Consider the following 6,000-nt stretch of genomic DNA (forward strand, 5'->3'; position numbering starts at 1 on the left):
AGATTATATTAGACTTCACTCCTCTCTCTTTGTCTCTGTGTATGTATGTATGTATGTATGTATGTATGTATATACACATGTGCACATAGAGGTCAGAAGTCATACTGTGTGTATATATGTATGTGTACATGTGCACACAGAGACCAGAGATCATATTGTGTGTGTCTGTCTGTCTGTATGTATGTATGTATACATGTACACACAGAGACCAGAGATCATACTGTGTGGGTGTGTGCATGTGTGTATGTATGTATGTATGTATGTATGTATGTATACATGTGCACATAGAGGCCAGAGGGTTCTTGAACATTCATCAGAAGTGTCCTTGTTTTGGAGGATAGGGTCTCTCAACAATCTTGCATGCTGATTAGGCTTGGCCAGTTAGCCTAGCAAGCCCCAATCATCCCCCTGTCCCCAGCACTGGGATTACAGACACAGTCTACCAGGTTCAGGTTTTTTTACATTTGCGAACTCTGGCCTTCACCATTGCCAGCCAAGACTTAACTGACAGAACCATCTCCCCAGCCGTCGTTCTGCTCGACTGCCAGATAAAACTTGACTGTGGCAAGTCTGATGGGAGAGGTCTATACTCCCAGCTACTCAGAAGGGTGACCTAGGAGCTTCTTAAATTCAAGGCTGGCCTCAATCAGTTCCTGTGTGAGATCTTGTCTCAAAAAGCTAAGTTTTGCAGGGAAAAGAGGGACAGTTTTGAGACAGGGTCTCTATGTAGCCCTGGCTGTCCTGGAACGAGACCGGGCTGGCCTCGAACTCCTGGGTGCTGGGATTAAAGACATGAGCCACTACACCTATTTGTCTCAACATTTTTAAGAGACTGAGAAAAAAAGCTCAGTGATAGATCTGTTCCTACTGCTTGGAAGGGCCTAGGTTCAGCCCCCAGGGAAGAAACAAACAACACGGGCAGGGGAGCTCACGAGTTTAATCTCAGCATTCTGCAGGCAGAGGCAGGTGGATCTCTGTGAGTTTGAGGCCAGTCTGGTCTACAGAGTGAGCTACAGTCCAACCAGGCCTTCCTGAAGGCCCTGTCTCAAAAATCAAAAGATGGGGCTGGTTGAAGTGGTTAGGAGCACTTGTCCTTACAGAGGACCTGCTAGCCACATAATGGCTCAGAACCATCTGTAACTCTAGTTCCCTGGGATCCAATGCCCTCTTCTGGTCTCTGAGGGCACCAGATACACATGTGCTGTACAGAAATACACGTAGGTAAAACACCTGAACGACATAAAAAGCTTTTTTTTTAAATGTGAGTGGGGACACACAGAAATTAAATCTGCTGATAAAAAAACAACCTCATTTTTATTTATCAACTCATTAGGTGATGGACAAATGAATTGTGTACACCTTGGGGTATATTACAAAAAAAACAAAACAAAAAAAAATGAACAATAAAAACCACTGCAGTGAATGTTCCTGAGTATGTTTATGTGGACATGTTGATTTCTCCCGGGTATGGACCTGGGAGAGGAGTGACCAGGTTCTGTGCTGTGTGTTGAGCCTTCTGAGAAACAGCTTTGACTCTTTCCCAAGGTCCCCTCCGTCGTTTTCTCTTCCCATCAGCAATACAGAAGGATTCGAATTCCTTCGCATGCTCACCCACACTTGCTGGTGTCTCTTTTTTATTATGGCTACCTTTGTATGTAAGCAGTCACTCATTCTATTTAAAAAAAAAAAAAAACAAGACAAAACTGTACTGCACTGGATCTTGACTGAAATACCTAATAGGGACGAGGGAAGACAGCTTTGTTGCGACCAGCAGTTCAGCTCTTCTGTCTGCCAGAGGGGGGAGGCCTGTAGGTGGCCTGGCAGAGTCCCTGAGTTCCCGACTGGAGAAACTGAGGCAGAAGCTTTTCACATCCTGAGAGGCTATGCAACAGAGGTCAGGAGACAGGCCAGACCCTTCAAAAGCTGCCACCTCAGAGCCTACTTCCACTGGCTAGATCCCAAACCCCCAAAGCTTCCCCAGTCTCCTAACATGGCACGCCAGGAGTTAGTGAACAAACAAGCAAATCAGAAGCCTGTGGGACCTTTCAGAATCAAGCCACAGTGCGGCCCTGGATAGGAAAGCTGGTTTGATCTGTTGATGAGATCCTTGTGCTGGGCAGTGGTGGCACATGCCTTTAATCCCAGTACTTGGGAGGCAGAGGCAGGCGGATTTCTGAGTTCTAGGCCAGCCTGGTCTACCGAGTGAGTTCCAGGACAGCCAAGGCTATATAGAGAAACCCTGTCTCGAAAAACCAGAAAAAAAAAAAAAGAGAGAGAGAGAGAGATTCTTCAATCCTATAAAAAATGAACTTTTCTGAATGTATTATTATTTTATATTTTATTAAAATAAAATTTAATTTTATTCAGTGTGTGTGTGTGTGCATGCACATCCCTGTGCTCACTCATGTGGGTATACTGATGTAACAGTAACATTGCAGTGTGTACAGATCTAAGGACAACTTGCAGAAGTCGGTGGCTTCCTTCCACTGTGGCTTCTAGGAACTGAACTGAGGGTCAGGCTTTACACACTGATTGCTTCCACCCACTCACAGCCCTTCCCTGACCCTAGGTTACTACTTTATGAGGACTTTTGCTGAGGCCCCACTCCCAGTCTTCATGACTACTGGTCTTGGAGTAACTGTCAGAAATCACCCCAACTCCACCCCTTACCCCCACCGCTTAGCCTAGATCAATACTCTCAAGAAGGAAAGACCTGAGACCACCAAGATGGCTTGTGGATAAAAGTGCTTGCTGCCAAGCCTTGATGACATGAGTTCGATCCCTGGGACCCACAGGAAGAAAGAGGGCTGAGTCATATAAGTTGTCCCCTGACCTCCACATGTATGTACACACACATGTATGAATGAAGAAATGACATAAAACCTTTTCTTCTTTAACTTAAGGCCTTTTTTTGCTTCCTTACTAAGCAGTGAAATGTTCTACTTTGGTAGGCTTGTGCTGCCCACGGCTGATACCGCAGAGGCACTGGCCTGGACCAGGAGGGCTCCAGGTCTCCCACCAGTGACCCTCAGGCACTGCTCTCATCTTGTCTCAGGTCTGTCCTGTGTAACCACTTAATGAAACATCCTTCCATGTTAGCCGTGGTGGCAGTGCCTTACATGAGAGATAGAGCGAAGGCCTCGGAAGCAACCAGAGGCCAGTGTGTGGGGTTTGGGAATGGAAGGCAGGGCAATTGCTTCTAGATGGATTTCCTTCCATCTTTAGGGGTAAGCACTTGGATATGTTTCCCCTCCCCACTTCCCTTCTCCCTCTTGCTCTGCTCTGGTCCCCATTCACTTCAGCCCAAAGGTTTTTTATTTATTTATTATATGTAAGCACACTGTAGCTGTCTTCAGACACCCATACGAGGGCATCAGATCTCATTATGGATGATTCTGAGCCATCATGTGGTTGCCAGTCTTTGAACTCATGACCTCCAGAAGCAATCAGTGCTCTTAACTGCTGAGCCATCTCTCCAGCCCCTTGAATATGTTTCAAAGTAAATATTAAAACTGGATATGGTGATAAGCACCTTTAATCTTAATGCTAGTGGGTAAGTGTAGGAGGATTGCAAGACAAGTGTTAGCTAGCTTAGACTACATAATTCTGTCTCACAAAAACAAGGATGATGCGAGTCACAAAATAACTGGCAGTATACTAGGATTGACAAATGTACCTACTGTCTTTAACTTAACAGGTTTCAGTGTTACAGATACAGCTTACTGGTTAAGAGTACTTATGCTCTTACAGAGGTTCACTGAGGCTGGGCTCTGGCTTCCAACACCTACACAGTGGCTCAAACACATCTGTAATCCCAATTGCAGGAGACCCAACATTCTCTTCTGGCCACATGGGGGGACCAGTCATGCACATGGTACACAGACATAGATGCACCCAAACACTCATACATTCAATAAATAAATAAATACATAAATACATAAATACATAAATAAATAAATAGCGTTTTCTTAAAAAGAAGGCATGTAGGGGCTGGAGACATGGCTCAGTGGTTAAGAGCACTGGTTGCTCTTCCAGAGGTCCCTGGTTCCACTCCCATGTGGTGGCTCACAGATATCTGTAATGCCAGTTCCAGGGTATCCATCAGACATCAGGCAAAACACACACATGTAGAAGCAAGTAAATCTCTGTGTGTTCAAGCCCAGCATCCAGGGTTTAGTTCCAGGATGGTCAGGGCTACACAGACAAATTCTGTCTCAAAACAACAGCAAAACAAAAAGAAAGACAGACAGATAAATAATAAGCAAGAAGGGAGAGAGAGAGAGAGAGAGAGAGAGAGAGAGAGAGAGAGAGAGAGAGAGAAGGGAGAGGAAGGGGAGAGGGAAGGGAAGGGAAGGGAAGGGAAGGGAAGGGAAGGGAAGGGAAGGGAAGGGAAGGGAAGGGAAGGGAAGGGAAGGGAAGGGAAGGGAAGGGAAGGGATATAAAGATCTTTACTTGGCCAGCAAGGTCTGGAAAGTTTATAATCTCAGCACTTGAGAGTTGGAGGCAGGAGGATCAGGCCTTCAAGGCCAGTCAGCAAACACAAAACAACAACCCACCCACTATGCAAATCTCCACATATAAGCTCTTTGTTTGTCTGGTTGGTTGGTTGGTTGGTTGGTTGGTTGGTTTTTCAGGTCAGGGTTTGTCTATGTAGCCTTGGCTGTCCTGGAACTCCCTCTGCAGAACTGGCTGGCCTGGAACTCAGAGATCTGCCTCTGCGTGCTGAGATTAAAGGTGTGCACCGCCACCACTCAACTGCATTTGGATTCTTACATCTGTTTTTTTGTTTGTTTTGTTTCTGTTTTTTTTTTTTGTTTTTCGAGACAGGGTTTCTCTGTGTAGCCTTGGCTGTCCTGGAACTCACTCTGTAGACCAGGCTGGCCTCGAACTCAGAAATCCGCCTGCCTCTGCCTCCCAAGTGCTGGGATTAAAGGCGTGCGCCACCACTGCCCGGCTCTTACATCTGTTTTTATTCAATGATGCAGACAGCAAAAGAGTAAAACAGAAAGTTACACCCTACAACTTCTTGCCCTGATCATTAGGGCAACCCTCCATTGTGCCTTCTTTATTTTCAACTCCCTGATTTTTTTTTTTTCTGTATGCATGTCCTCTTGGCTTTTGTTAATTTTCTGAAATAATGTTTGTAGTAGTCAGCATCAAACTTGGAATGCTCCTGCCTCAGCCTCCCCAGAGTAGGGCCTGTAGATGCGCATGCCCGGTGGGATCTTAAGCATGTTTGCTTCTCAATGTACTCTGACTCACTGTTCACTCGGTTTCAGAAATGGACCAAGAAAACAGAAGCTCACTGACCTGCTTCAGGACCCTTTCCTGCAGAGAGAAACCACCCTTCAGCTAATGGAGTCACTTAGTCCTGTGTCTGAATTCTGCCTTTTCTCCGCCCTCATGAAGGTTAAATTTCCAAATCGTGTTGGGAGCAATTTTTGGTTTTTGAAAGATGGTTTCTCTATGCAGCCCCAGCTACCCTGGAACTCATGCTGTAGACCTGGATAGCTCACAACTCAGAGACTCCCTGCCTCTGCTTTCCAGGTGCTAGGGTCAATGGTGTGGGCTACCATGCCGTGCTTGGAAACCACTACAGTTTTCTGTGATAAATGCTTATGGTAAAGGTGCGTGTAGCACAGACCTGCAAACCTAAGTTTCATTCCTAGGTCCGTAGTGAAAATGAGAATCTACTCAAGAAAAGTCCTCATCTGGCCTGGCAGTGGTGGTGCACACCTTTTAATCCCAACACTCTGGAGGCAGAGGCGGGCAGATCTCTGAGTTGGAGGCCAGCCTGCCTGGTCTACAGAGCGAGTCCCAGGATAGTCAGGACTATACAGAGAAACCCTGTCTTTAAAAAACCAAAAAAGATTAGAGAGAGAAAGAAGCTGTCATCTAGTCTCCACATACAGGCTGCTGCACATACACACAATAATAATAAGTAAAAATAAATTTAAAATAAACAAAATTGTATGTATCCATTTACATTAGAGAAACACA

At 45.5% G+C, this 6,000-nt stretch overlaps 1 long non-coding RNA gene across 5 annotated transcripts in view; it reads left to right on the plus strand.

Annotated features, from left to right (window-relative positions):
* The window catches only part of LOC143438207 (uncharacterized), a 113,335-nt gene extending 107,335 nt beyond the window's left edge, over nucleotides 1-6,000 (plus strand). For 3 of the 5 annotated variants that reach the window (XR_013107198.1, XR_013107196.1, XR_013107195.1), the window contains exons 3-4: nucleotides 2,952-3,055; nucleotides 5,280-6,000. This is a non-coding gene — a long non-coding RNA (uncharacterized LOC143438207). The remainder of the gene's footprint in view (nucleotides 1-2,951; nucleotides 3,056-5,279) is intronic. The other 2 variants (XR_013107199.1, XR_013107197.1) reach the window with 1 other exon arrangement.

Source organism: Arvicanthis niloticus, chromosome 24 (genome assembly GCF_011762505.2).
Source record: "Arvicanthis niloticus isolate mArvNil1 chromosome 24, mArvNil1.pat.X, whole genome shotgun sequence".
In the NCBI taxonomy this organism is placed as follows: domain Eukaryota; kingdom Metazoa; phylum Chordata; class Mammalia; order Rodentia; family Muridae; genus Arvicanthis; species Arvicanthis niloticus.